At 36.6% G+C, this 11327-nt stretch overlaps 1 long non-coding RNA gene across 1 annotated transcript in view; it reads left to right on the top strand.

Moving 5' to 3' along the window:
- The window catches only part of LOC145716095 (uncharacterized), a 388856-nt gene that overhangs the window by 8765 nt on the left and 368764 nt on the right, over positions 1 to 11327 (top strand). Inside the window, exon 2 of the long non-coding RNA XR_014138453.1 lies at positions 10835 to 10931. This is a non-coding gene — a long non-coding RNA (uncharacterized LOC145716095). The remainder of the gene's footprint in view (positions 1 to 10834; positions 10932 to 11327) is intronic.

Below are 11327 nucleotides of genomic sequence, written 5' to 3'. Positions count from 1 at the left end.
AAGGGTCCTGAGACCACACTGTCCTGGAGGGTTCCACCCCCCGCTTAGCCACCGGAGTGACGTCCCTCAGCGGAGCAGACTTTTAAAAGTTCCGATTTTGTGCTCCGTGGCTCTATCACTTGCCAGAAGCGGCCAACGGAGGCCCCTCCCCCACCGTCTATCCTCCCGAATATCGCCTCAGATTCACTTCTCCGCACGTCCTACCTTCCAGAAAGTGGTCGCTTTTCTGATGAGAGAGTTGTTGCTATTCCTTTCTTCGATCTCCTGTTGAGTTTGTAGGTGTTCAGAATGGTTTGATCCCTATGCAGCTGAATTCCTCAGAGGAGACGAAATCCAGGTCTCCTACTCCTCCGCCATCTTGCTCCGCCCCCCCCTGTAAAAAATTTTTTAAAATAATTATAGGGTTATTCAGATTCACTCTTTTTTCTTATTTCAATTTTGGTAAATTGTGTCTTTCAAGTAATTTTCTATTCAATCTAAATGATCAAACTTGGGGCGCCTGGGTGGCTCAGATGGTTAAGCGTATGCCTTCAGCTCAGGTCATGATCCCAGGGTCCTGGAATCGAGTCCTGCATCGGGCTCCCTGCTAGGCAGGGAGCCTGCTTCTCCCTCTGCCTCTTCCTCTCTCTCTCTCTCTGACTCTCATGAATAAATAAATAAAACATTTAAAAAAAATAAAAAATAAATGATCAAACTTATTGTTATAAAATTGTTCATAATATTCACTTAGCTGTTTAATGCCTATAATATCTAAAGTGATATCCTTGTTTTTATTCTTGATATTGATACTTTTTGTTTATTTTTTCCTTATTAATGTTGTAAAAGGTTTATCAATTTTATTACTATTTGCTAAAAGCTAACTTTTTACTTATTACATATTCTTTTTTTGTTTGTTTTCTACTTATTTGAGTTCTGTTCTTTACGTCTTTCCTCTTATTTAATTAATTTCAATTTGCTTATTTTTCTAGCTTTTTAATGTGAACTATTGGATTATTTTACATCTTCCTTTTCTAATAGAGGCATTTAAAACTATGAATTTCCTTCTAAATGCTTCTTCAGTTGACATATAATGTTTTCATTTTTCTTCAATTTGAAATTTTCTTTAAAATCTCTTGTGATTTCTGTTTTGATTTAAATGTTATTTAGAAGCATACTAATTAAGTTCCAAATAAATTGGGGGTAGTTTTCTATATATTTCATTGTTTTGATTGTAATGGTCAGGGAACAGACAAGTTATATTTTGAATTCTTTTGAGACTAATTTTATTGCCCAGTTGGGTCTTGCTGTTTATCCAGACTGATACCTCCAACCTCTTAATTGGAGTGTTTAGTCAATTTACTCTTAATGTGGTTGGGCTTATGTCTATCATTTTGCCATTTCTTCTCCCTTTGTTCCTTTTGCTTTTTTCTCTCCCTTTATTCCCTTCCTACCTTCTTTGAGGTTAATTCAATACTTTTTTAGTATTAAATTTTATTGTATCTATTCCTATTCTTTTTTCACTATACGTCTTTAGTTTTGTTATTGTTTTTGTGTCTCTAGGCCTAACAATGTGCAGCTTAACTTACCAAAGTCTGTGTAAAGTTAACATTGCATGACTTCCTATTTCCCACTTTTTACTTCATCCCTGATACTTCCTACTTCCCACTTGATAAATGTAATAAACTTATAACAGTACAATTCCATTTACCCATCACTCCATTTCTCTACTATTATCTTCACATTGTTTTTTTCAGCAAATGTTATAAACACCACCTTACAATGTTATTTTTGCCTCAGAGTCAGTTGCCTTTTAAGGAATTTATGACAAGAAAAAAAAGTACTATTTTATATTTACCCCTATCTCCTCCATTTCCAGTGCTCTGTGTTCCTCCCAATAGATCTGAGTTTCCACCTGCCATTATTTTCCTGCATTCTAAAGAACATCCTTTTACATTTCTTGTAGTGAAGTCCTGCTGGTAATGAATCCCATCAGATTTAATTTATTTGGACATGTCTTTATTTCATTCTTGTTTCTGAAACATATTTCCACTGGATACATAACTTCGGGGTGACAATTTTTTTTTCTTTTAGCACTTCAAATATTTTCTTCTATCTTCTAGTTTCCATTATTTCTCATGAGTAATCAGGTATAATTTGTGTCATTATCAGCTGTCAGTTCATTGTTTTCCCCCTGCAAGTAATGTGCCTCTTTTCTCCATTTTTCAAAAGTTTCTCCTTATATTTGCTTTTTAGTAGTTCAGTCCTGATGTACTTAGATATTTTCTTTGTATTTACCCTATATGGCATTTTCTGAGCTTATAGGTTTATAAGTCAATGTTTTTCATCAAAATTGAGAAAAATTTGGCCACTATTTCCTTAAATACTTCTTTGCTACATTCACAATGTCTTCTACTTCTAGGACATTCATGTTAAGACAATTTTCCTATCTAACAGGTCACTATTGCTCTCTTCAGTTTTCTTCAATTTTCTTGCTATTCTTCAGATTGGGTAATTTCTATTGACCTATCATCAAATTTACTGAGTTCTTCTTCAATGATCTCCAATCTGCTGAAAGTCCTTTCAGTGATTTTCTTTTCTAAGTTCACTTACTTTCCAGTTTTAGAATTTCCATTCAGTCCTTTTATTATTTTACGTTTCCATTTTTTTGCTAAGGATACTTTTCAGCTTGCTCATAAATACCATATTTAAATTTTTTCCCTTATCTTTCCTTTGGCTTCTACAGTAGTTCCTTTAACAACTTCATTTGCTAAAGATGACATTAAGCCTATCACAGGGCTGGTTTCTGTTGTCTACTTTTTTGCATGACTATGGATCACATTTTCTTATTTCTTTGCATATCTTATAATTTATTCTTGCATTCCAGACAATTTAGATAATACATTGTAGAGAATATGGATTCTGTTATCTTCTAAGTGTCTTGACTTTTGTTCTAGTAAAAAAAATTAATCATTCATGAAATACCTTTAGCTTGTGTAAACATGGCTTCCACTTGCTCAATACAGATCAAACAAAAGCATAAGGTGTTTGCCAAGACACTCAAACTTGTCAAAATTAAAATTCCTCCAAATTATATGTTCCCTGAGGCTCTTGGCAGGGCTTGGCTCTTGGTTTCTTTGGACAGGTCTAGAGTAGTTCATACTAAAACTTAAAATGTCTTAACTGGATCCCTGTGATACTTCCAGTATTTAAAAGTTATGGTGACTATCATAACATAATAAAATAAAATTAAAAAACAAACAAACAAACAAACTTCAAGACTCAGCCAGAAGCACTCAGCTAAGCCACACCCAGACTCCTGACACACAGACACCATGAAATAATAAAAGTATATTGTTTAAAAAAAAAAAAGTTCTTTTCTCTCTGCTTGGAGCAGACTCCCACTTCCAGCCCTGTTCAACCTCTAATGTTGAGCTCTAAATGCTACCTAGCTGTTTTCTGGTAAGTCTGATAAAGTTTGCCTTGCACATGTACAGCTCATCCCTTAATGAAGACTTGCCTTGATCCCCCAGAGTTCTGCCTGTTCCCTGCACAACTCTTCCTGTCTGATGGCCAGGCCCTTGGGTTCCAGCTACTTCAGCTACCCTAAACCCTGATGTCTACCTTCTCAGTTCAATAGGACCTCCATATTCTCTCTGAATTCCAGCTCACTGTGCCAAGTTCAGGAAATATCTCCAGGCTGAAAACTGGGGTGATCATGGGACTCATCTCATGAGCTTTCCCTTCACTCAAGGTTTGTAGTATTGCACTCCCTGTTATCTAATGCCTAAAAGTAGTGGCCTCATACATTTTGTCCAGTAAATGGACAAATTATTTTTGACAGAAGGAAGTAATTAATATTAGTTACTTCATCATATCTGGAAGCAAAAGTCCCCTTTACTTAGATTGCAGTATTTTTGCACAAGTCTCCAAGGATATATTTTAAAATCCTGTTTTCCTTGCTCTATTAACTATTCTCTTTCTTTCTTTCTTTTCTTTCTTTTCTTTCTTTCTTTCTTCCTTCCTTCCTTTCTTTCTTTCTTTCTTTCTTTCTTTCTTTCTTTCTTTCTTTCTTTCTTTCTTTCTTTCTTTCTCTTTCTGTTACGTTAATCACCATACATTACATAATTAGTTTTTGATGTACTGTTTCCATGGAGCCCTACATCATGGAATTCTATTAACTGTTCTTAACTCAGGTCAAGTTATTCTCTTTCTTGAATGTGTTTTCCACTGTTATGGCATTGAAATACATGGTGATTCTTGATTGCATGTTTATATCAGTCAGGGTCACAATAGGAAACCTGTAACAGTTGAAATAGGACAATCAGAGGAGAATTAATGACACAAAGGTGTGGGCATAGGGGAACCTCAGGAATTTTTAGTTTTAAGTAGAATAAGTCAGTCTCTATAATGGCACTTGTAAGATATTTAAACATGGAAATTGTGGGTGCCTAGGTTTTCTGCCATGCACAGTGAGGAAGAAGAATAATTAAGCCAGCATTCATAAACGTGGGGAGAGGGAGAGGAAAATAGACAAGGAGAGAGAGAGAAATTCCTTATTGTGGTCAGTGATCTGACTGTAACTGTTCCAGCATCTGTATATTTCAGTGGTCTGTTGGTTAAGTGCCATTGCTGGAGTTGACCAACAAACACTCCTGATATTCCTTGAGTTAGTTTAACCTGGTTCTATCACTTTCCACAACAAGAGTCCTAATACTGGCAATAAAGGAATAAAGGGTTGAGAGAAATGAAGACTGATTTAAGAGAATTTATTCAATATGAATATGAAAACCTAAATCTTGTTAGTTTTTTTTTTTTTTTTAAGGAATTTAGACCCTGGTACCTGCTGTTTTGCTTAAGATACAAAGATTAAGTGTACTTCTTACTTTTTTTTTCTTTCCCATATCCATCAAAAGGGAAATGTTATCTGAAAGTTTGTATAATGTAGGCCCCACCTTTTTGTTTTTGTTTACTTCAAATGTCTCAGATTTTAGTTAATCAACTAAATAGGAATGGAATGTATCATTAAGTGTGCTCATTCATCAACTAAGATTTCATCAATATTTCATATCCCATGCACTGTGGTCCAGAGCTGTGCTTGATTAAAATCTTAAACACTCCACATACTTTAAATGCTTATCCTGAGAACGATTTCACTCATAATCTTAGGCAAAATGTCTATGGTCTTAGCTCTTAAAAGAATACTAGTTTTATTACTGCTTATGGAACAAAGAGTTAAGGTGGTTAATGATTGCTGAATGTATCACTACTAAGGAACAAAGCACTTGCAATTTCCTGTTCAGGAGTTGAAGGTGGCTCATTATTACATACCTATCTTCATACAGAATAATTAGAACTTAGGATAGAAGCTGTCACGTAAACTATTTACCTACTTGCACAAAATTTTAAAAAGAATTATGTTTGCAAACATAAGCAAGGCATAGCATATTCATTTAATACTTATTAATTGGCTATATTTAAGTAAAAACTTACACAAGTTTAAGCCATGAATGTAATGCTCCCTTCTTTTTAAATTTTTATTTATACTGTTTATATGAACAGGATATGGTAATGAGATGAGGGGATGCATTAAACAAGACAGAGCCAGATTTTATAGCTTGGTTAGGGGAAGGAAAACACTAGAGCTTTTGAAATAAGACTTACAGTGAATGTTTTTGGAAGTAGATTCAGGCAAGGCTGTTAAGTAACTGTATGCCTTTGACTCACCAAAGGGAAATAAATAATTTTATCCATCATGGTGAAAAACTAGCCGATCCAAATGTATATGCAAATTATTTATTACTCATGAATTTAATCAGAAAATTAGTATATATTGAGGATTCTGGCATCTAATTTATGCCTTGGTTTGGTGGGTATGCAGGGAATTGGAGACTATGTCAGGTGGAAAAAAAAGTATGGTTGCTGTTGAGGTTTGGGGGTAAGCAAGATATGCAATCCACCCACATTTTCTAGCACTATGTCCTCACCCTGTAAGCCATTTTTATCTCTTCCTATCTTTCCCTTTATTATTGAACAATGAGAAAAAATGCATCTGTCTGAAAATATACATTTTGGAAAAGTCTACATAAGGCAAGTTCATCCAAGCATACTGTGTTATTTGTTCCTAAGACATTTTTTTTCTACTTTGTTTTGATTATCTTGTCTTAGCTTGCCATCAGCCTCAGTGTTAGATTTTTGGTTGCCTTGTTCAAATCTTGGTGTGCGTTCAAGTATGTATGCATGTATATGTGTGTGATGGGGTGTGGGAGAGTGTAAAGTTGAAGAGTGGTTACAGGATGATAAATTACTTTTATTGAGGAAGTACATAACGCTAAATCGCAAGGTAATTCCACAGTTGCCAGCACCCTCTCCAATAGAGTCATGTCTAACCAAAGCCAGAAAATTTTCCTCCTGAAAACACTCTGTCTCACACTCAGATAACCCTAAACTGTCTCACCATTTACCATAGTCACTGGTGCCTGGACCCCATCAGTCCTTACCTGAGTGTGGGTGGACTAGGTCTGCAAATCCTCCTTTTACAGTTGCCCTTCTTTGGGAACCATCTCTGGGAATAGGCTTCAGTTTAAACCTGAGATCCTTACAGTGTGAATCAGATGCAGGTGGGTTCTTTATCTCCAACTGTTAGAATTTGGCTTCCATAGTTTCTTTGATAACCCTCAGAGATTTACCAGGGAGTTGGGCAAATACTTTGATAAATAGTGCTCTTTAGGGGCATTGAAACTTCAAGTGACTTTTTGGGGAGTATTCCTATAAATGAGTACTGGATGGACTTCTATCCCTATCAGGAGTTGGAAGAAATAAATAAGCCACTCATTAAATGGCTTAATGAGCCATTGACTAGTCAAATGGCTAGACTGTGACCTTTGCCAGAAAGAAGAGGATAACACCAGACTTAGACCAATAGTTAAAACTTTAAAGTACAATGTATGGCAAGGATGGAAGGGAGCCCCAAATAGAGGAAAGTGCTCAAAAACTTGAAACCACATTAGATCTGAGTTATATTTCTGGCACTCTTGAAAAAGAGCCCTCTGCTGTTCTTATACTTCTTTACCATGAATCTATTATGGGATGATCTTGTTAGTAAAACATAATTATGCGTTTTTCTTCCTTGGTTGTCCTTCCTTTCTGCATTCCAACAATCAAGCCATGGCCACTCTTCTCTGATTGTGTTCATGTTGTTTACATGAGAGTTATCTACAAGACCAGGCTACACTTTAATTCTCCATACAACACAAGGTTAGATAGAGTCATTTTCCCTGGGCTCTTCAGCCATCTCCTCAGAAGACATGAACAGACATTTCTGCAAAGAAGACATCCAAATGGCCAAACACACATGAGAAAGGGTTCAACATCACTCGGCATCAGGGAAATCCAAATCAAAACCTCAATGAGATACCACCTCACACCAGTCAGAATGCTAAAATGAACAGATCAGGAAATGACAGATGTTGGCGAGGATGCAAAGGGGAACCCTCCTACACTGTTGGTGGGAATGCAAGCTGGTGCAGCCACTCTGGACAACAGTATGGAGGTTCCTCAAAAAGTTGAAAATAAAGCTACCCTATGACCCAGCAATAACACTACTGGGTATTTACCCCAAAGAAGGTTTTGAATGCACCTCAATTCAACAGCTTCTCTCTCTGCAGCATAGTTACTTATAATTGTCCACACCACTGTTAAGCTCTCTTATATACCTAGCCCTAGGCTGTGTGATGGGGAAATATCAGTGAAGAAGATGCAGGGACTATTCCCCTATTCTTATCACTTAAGCTGCTTCCCCACCAGTAAAGTCAATCTGGCCCAGGTCTTCACAAAGGACCATCCCTTCCTTCATGTGATCTTCAAACTCCTACAAGCTCTCATCTGAGTCACCAAAGCCCTGATTCTTTGGCTTTCAGTATCTATGGCTGGCACCCCAACTTTGTTTACCCATATTTTCCAACTTCCTCTTTTGCCCTATCAGCCATGCTCTGCAAACTCCTTTGATTGTGGCATTACTGAAAATTTCTAGGTAAAGTAATCCACAGCAGTCTTCCCTGAAGGGGAGAGAAAATGAAGAGTGACTCAGGAGAAAGAGAAGGAACTAATATTTGCAAAATTATTGTGTATCAAACACAGAGATAAGTACCTCGCTTATATTATTTTATTTAATTCAGTAGCAGAAATGTATGCAATATACTATGCCAAGTGAAAGAAATATATAGCACAAAGGGATAACATAATAGGGAGAGTGATTTACCCTACTGAGCACTGAGGGCATGGCTGGATATTTTTCATACATGAGGTGGATATTTTGGTGACACAGAAGATAGTGCTGGCCAAGTTCTGGGCAGTCATAGCATGCCAATTTGCCTTCAAGCTTCTCCTATTTCTGTCCTCTGGTTCATTCCATACACAGCAACCAGAGAATATAAACCCACTAGAGTGATTTCCCTTTGGAATGGACCCTTAAATCTCTTCAGCTGTGAACAGGGATGTAGATTGGGCCTCCCCCTCCATTTTCAACTCTAGTTACTCTTCCTTCACTCACTTCACTCCAGCCACATTGACCTGGGTTCTTAAAAGTACCAGGTATTTTTCAGCCTGGAAGACTTGTTACATGCCCTCTGGATGGCATGTCCTCCCCAATCTTGCTTCAAAAGTGGATGAACTCTTGGACTAGAGCTGGTGTATTCAGCTAATTACCAGATTGGAGGCATTTCAAACAAGTTCTGTTCTTCAAGCATAAGAAATTCTTATCTGACAACCTGGCTTGGTAAGGAATTTCATTTCCTAAAGGCTTATTTGTTAAATGGAGACCTTCTGTTTCCCTCAGAAATGTTAGCAAGTGAGAGGGTTGAGTTTACCTAGGGAGTGGGTTTGCTTATGGTTGTGGATATTGTTTTTGGTCTTTAGCTTATCTTTGATACTTAGACCTGAAAGTTTCCTTACTCACATATGAATGTTGTACATGTAACTGGTATGGACTTTGAATTTCTGACCTCTGGTTACTATCGCCATATTTTATGTAATTATTAGCTGTTATCAAATAAATAAACAATGAGTTAATCACATTTACTACAACAGAAATTATTATAGGGCTACCACCTGTCTGTTTCACTGGCTGGCTTGAATTTTGGAGATCATTTTACTGCTGGGAAACTCTTAAGCTGTCCAGGAGGATTTGGTTTAGTTGTGGCTATTTCTCATGTGTTGTGTACTTTTTTCCTACTCCTGCTTGAAAACACCATTGGCTGTTATTTGGCAAATGCACATCTTGGGATGGAAAGGGGATGATTAACACAGCAGGTGCTTTTAACAGAGGAAGAAATCTGATGGACAAAGGGAATGGTGACTTCTGTGGGAGTTTGGGATTTGTTAGGGCTGATCTCAGGGTCTCAGTGATGGTAAGAACAGGTGGGCTGGGCCAGATGATTAAACAGAAACGGAAAATCCTGTAGGGCAGGCTGGGTGGGAATACAGAGCTGAATTAAGCAAAGTATCTTAGGATCCACAGCCCTTCAGTACAAACTCTCACTCCTCTTTCCCTCTCCTTTGTCCCAGTGAAATATTAAAAGCAGTCATAAGCTCATCAAAGGAGGAAGAAGACTTTCAAGGATTTAGGGCTTTGTGTATGTGTGTGTGTGTGGGGAGTGAGTTAAGGGTGAGAGAGGAGGGTCTTATTCTTTTGCAAGACATCATAAAACAAGACAGACACCTGTTATTGAAATAGTGTGCAGTGATATCTTCTAATAAGATCAGGAAAGGCCATTATCTGATAATCAGGGAAGAATACTTAAGTCCATTGTGCAGCATTTTTAAAAAGACTGCATTGCATTTTTTAAAAAGGTTGAGAACAACAATCTTCACTGGGAGATTCCTGAATAGGGAAGATGGACTAATAGGAAATGCAAAATTTATGACATCTGTTATGAAATGGACTGGGAAAAAAACCATTCTCATATATACCAGAAATGAGCTTTGGTAGAAAGTAATATACCAAGAATATTGTTGCCCAGTAAGACTAGATCTTAGGAAAATAAAGTCATCATGACTTGAATTCATTTCTCACAATGTTCAGCTCCACATTCATATTTCTTATTTGTCAAGAAATCATTTTCACATTGGTGTGGCTGATAGAAATATAAACTATTTAGAATCAACTTGTACAAATTTATACTCACTCAGTGGAACCAACAGTATTGACCCATCAGACACCTCAGAAGCATGAAAATAGAGTGGATATATAGCAGAGAGTGGCTATTTTGAATGGATGTTAAATTAAGTAATAGTAGGCCATTTAAGCGCTGCATTGGCCAGCAATCAACAATTTGAATGTTCCATTTGAACTTAAGCTATAAATGGCAAACGGAGATCAAGGAAGGAAGTAGCTGAGAAAGGAATTAGTATGGGTATTTGATAAATACAAATGACATGAGCCCTTTGTTTTTTGGTTGACTAAAGACATCTACTTTGTATATAACTTTCCAAATAATTTTAATCATTAAAAAAAAATGTCAGATAGCTTTACACAAGTCTTAAATCTAATGCCCCTCTATTCAATTTGAGACTTTTTTTTTTTAAGGAGCTTTTTTTTTTTTTTTTTTTTGTAACTCTGGCTTTGTACTATGAAATCATGGCTCTCAGAATCATAAGACATAAGGTTATGAAAGAATCTTAGAAATTATCTAAAATAATCTAAGATAATTGTCTCTTAGTTCTTAAACTTAACTTGTTAAAAATCCACATGCTAAGTCTACTGAAATTAGGCTCTGGGAATGGAACAGTGCCAGATATTTTTAAACACTTCTCAAGGTGATTTGGATTCAAACAGTGAAAATCATTGACCATTCTACAGAGAGATACGTCAGTTCTAGAGATGTTTAACAACCTAGCCAAGGTCACAGATTTGGTTTGGATGAATGTGAACTAAAAGCAGAACTTTGGACTCTCAGGTCAGTGAGCCTTCTTCCTAAAACACCAGCAAGCTAGACAATTTAAAATATAAATTTGTCATCATTGTGAAGGTACTAAATTCCACTGACTTTTACACTTTAAAGTGGTTAGTTTTATGTTATGGGAATTTCACCTAATAAAAACAATATTAAAAAGTACTAATTTTATTTTATCAGCACATAAGCAAGTTAATGAATTTTCTAAATATCACCGAGAATGGGAACCACATATTATGTCTGGCTAGTGCTACAGCTAACAGGGAAACTGTTGATATGTACCATTCAAGCTACGGAATCAGCTTTCTGGTCTGTAAGAGGAGGGAATGGGGATGATAATGTCTTCATTGTTGAATTAATGTAAAGCTTTGAAAGAGGCTGTATGTAGTGTGCCTGGCA

This window comes from Leptonychotes weddellii, chromosome 1, assembly GCF_054177405.1.
Source record: "Leptonychotes weddellii isolate Sample4059 chromosome 1, ASM5417740v2, whole genome shotgun sequence".
NCBI lineage: Eukaryota > Metazoa > Chordata > Mammalia > Carnivora > Phocidae > Leptonychotes > Leptonychotes weddellii.
Note: the sequence above shows the minus strand (reverse complement) of the source record. Positions and strands in the feature narration are given on the sequence as shown.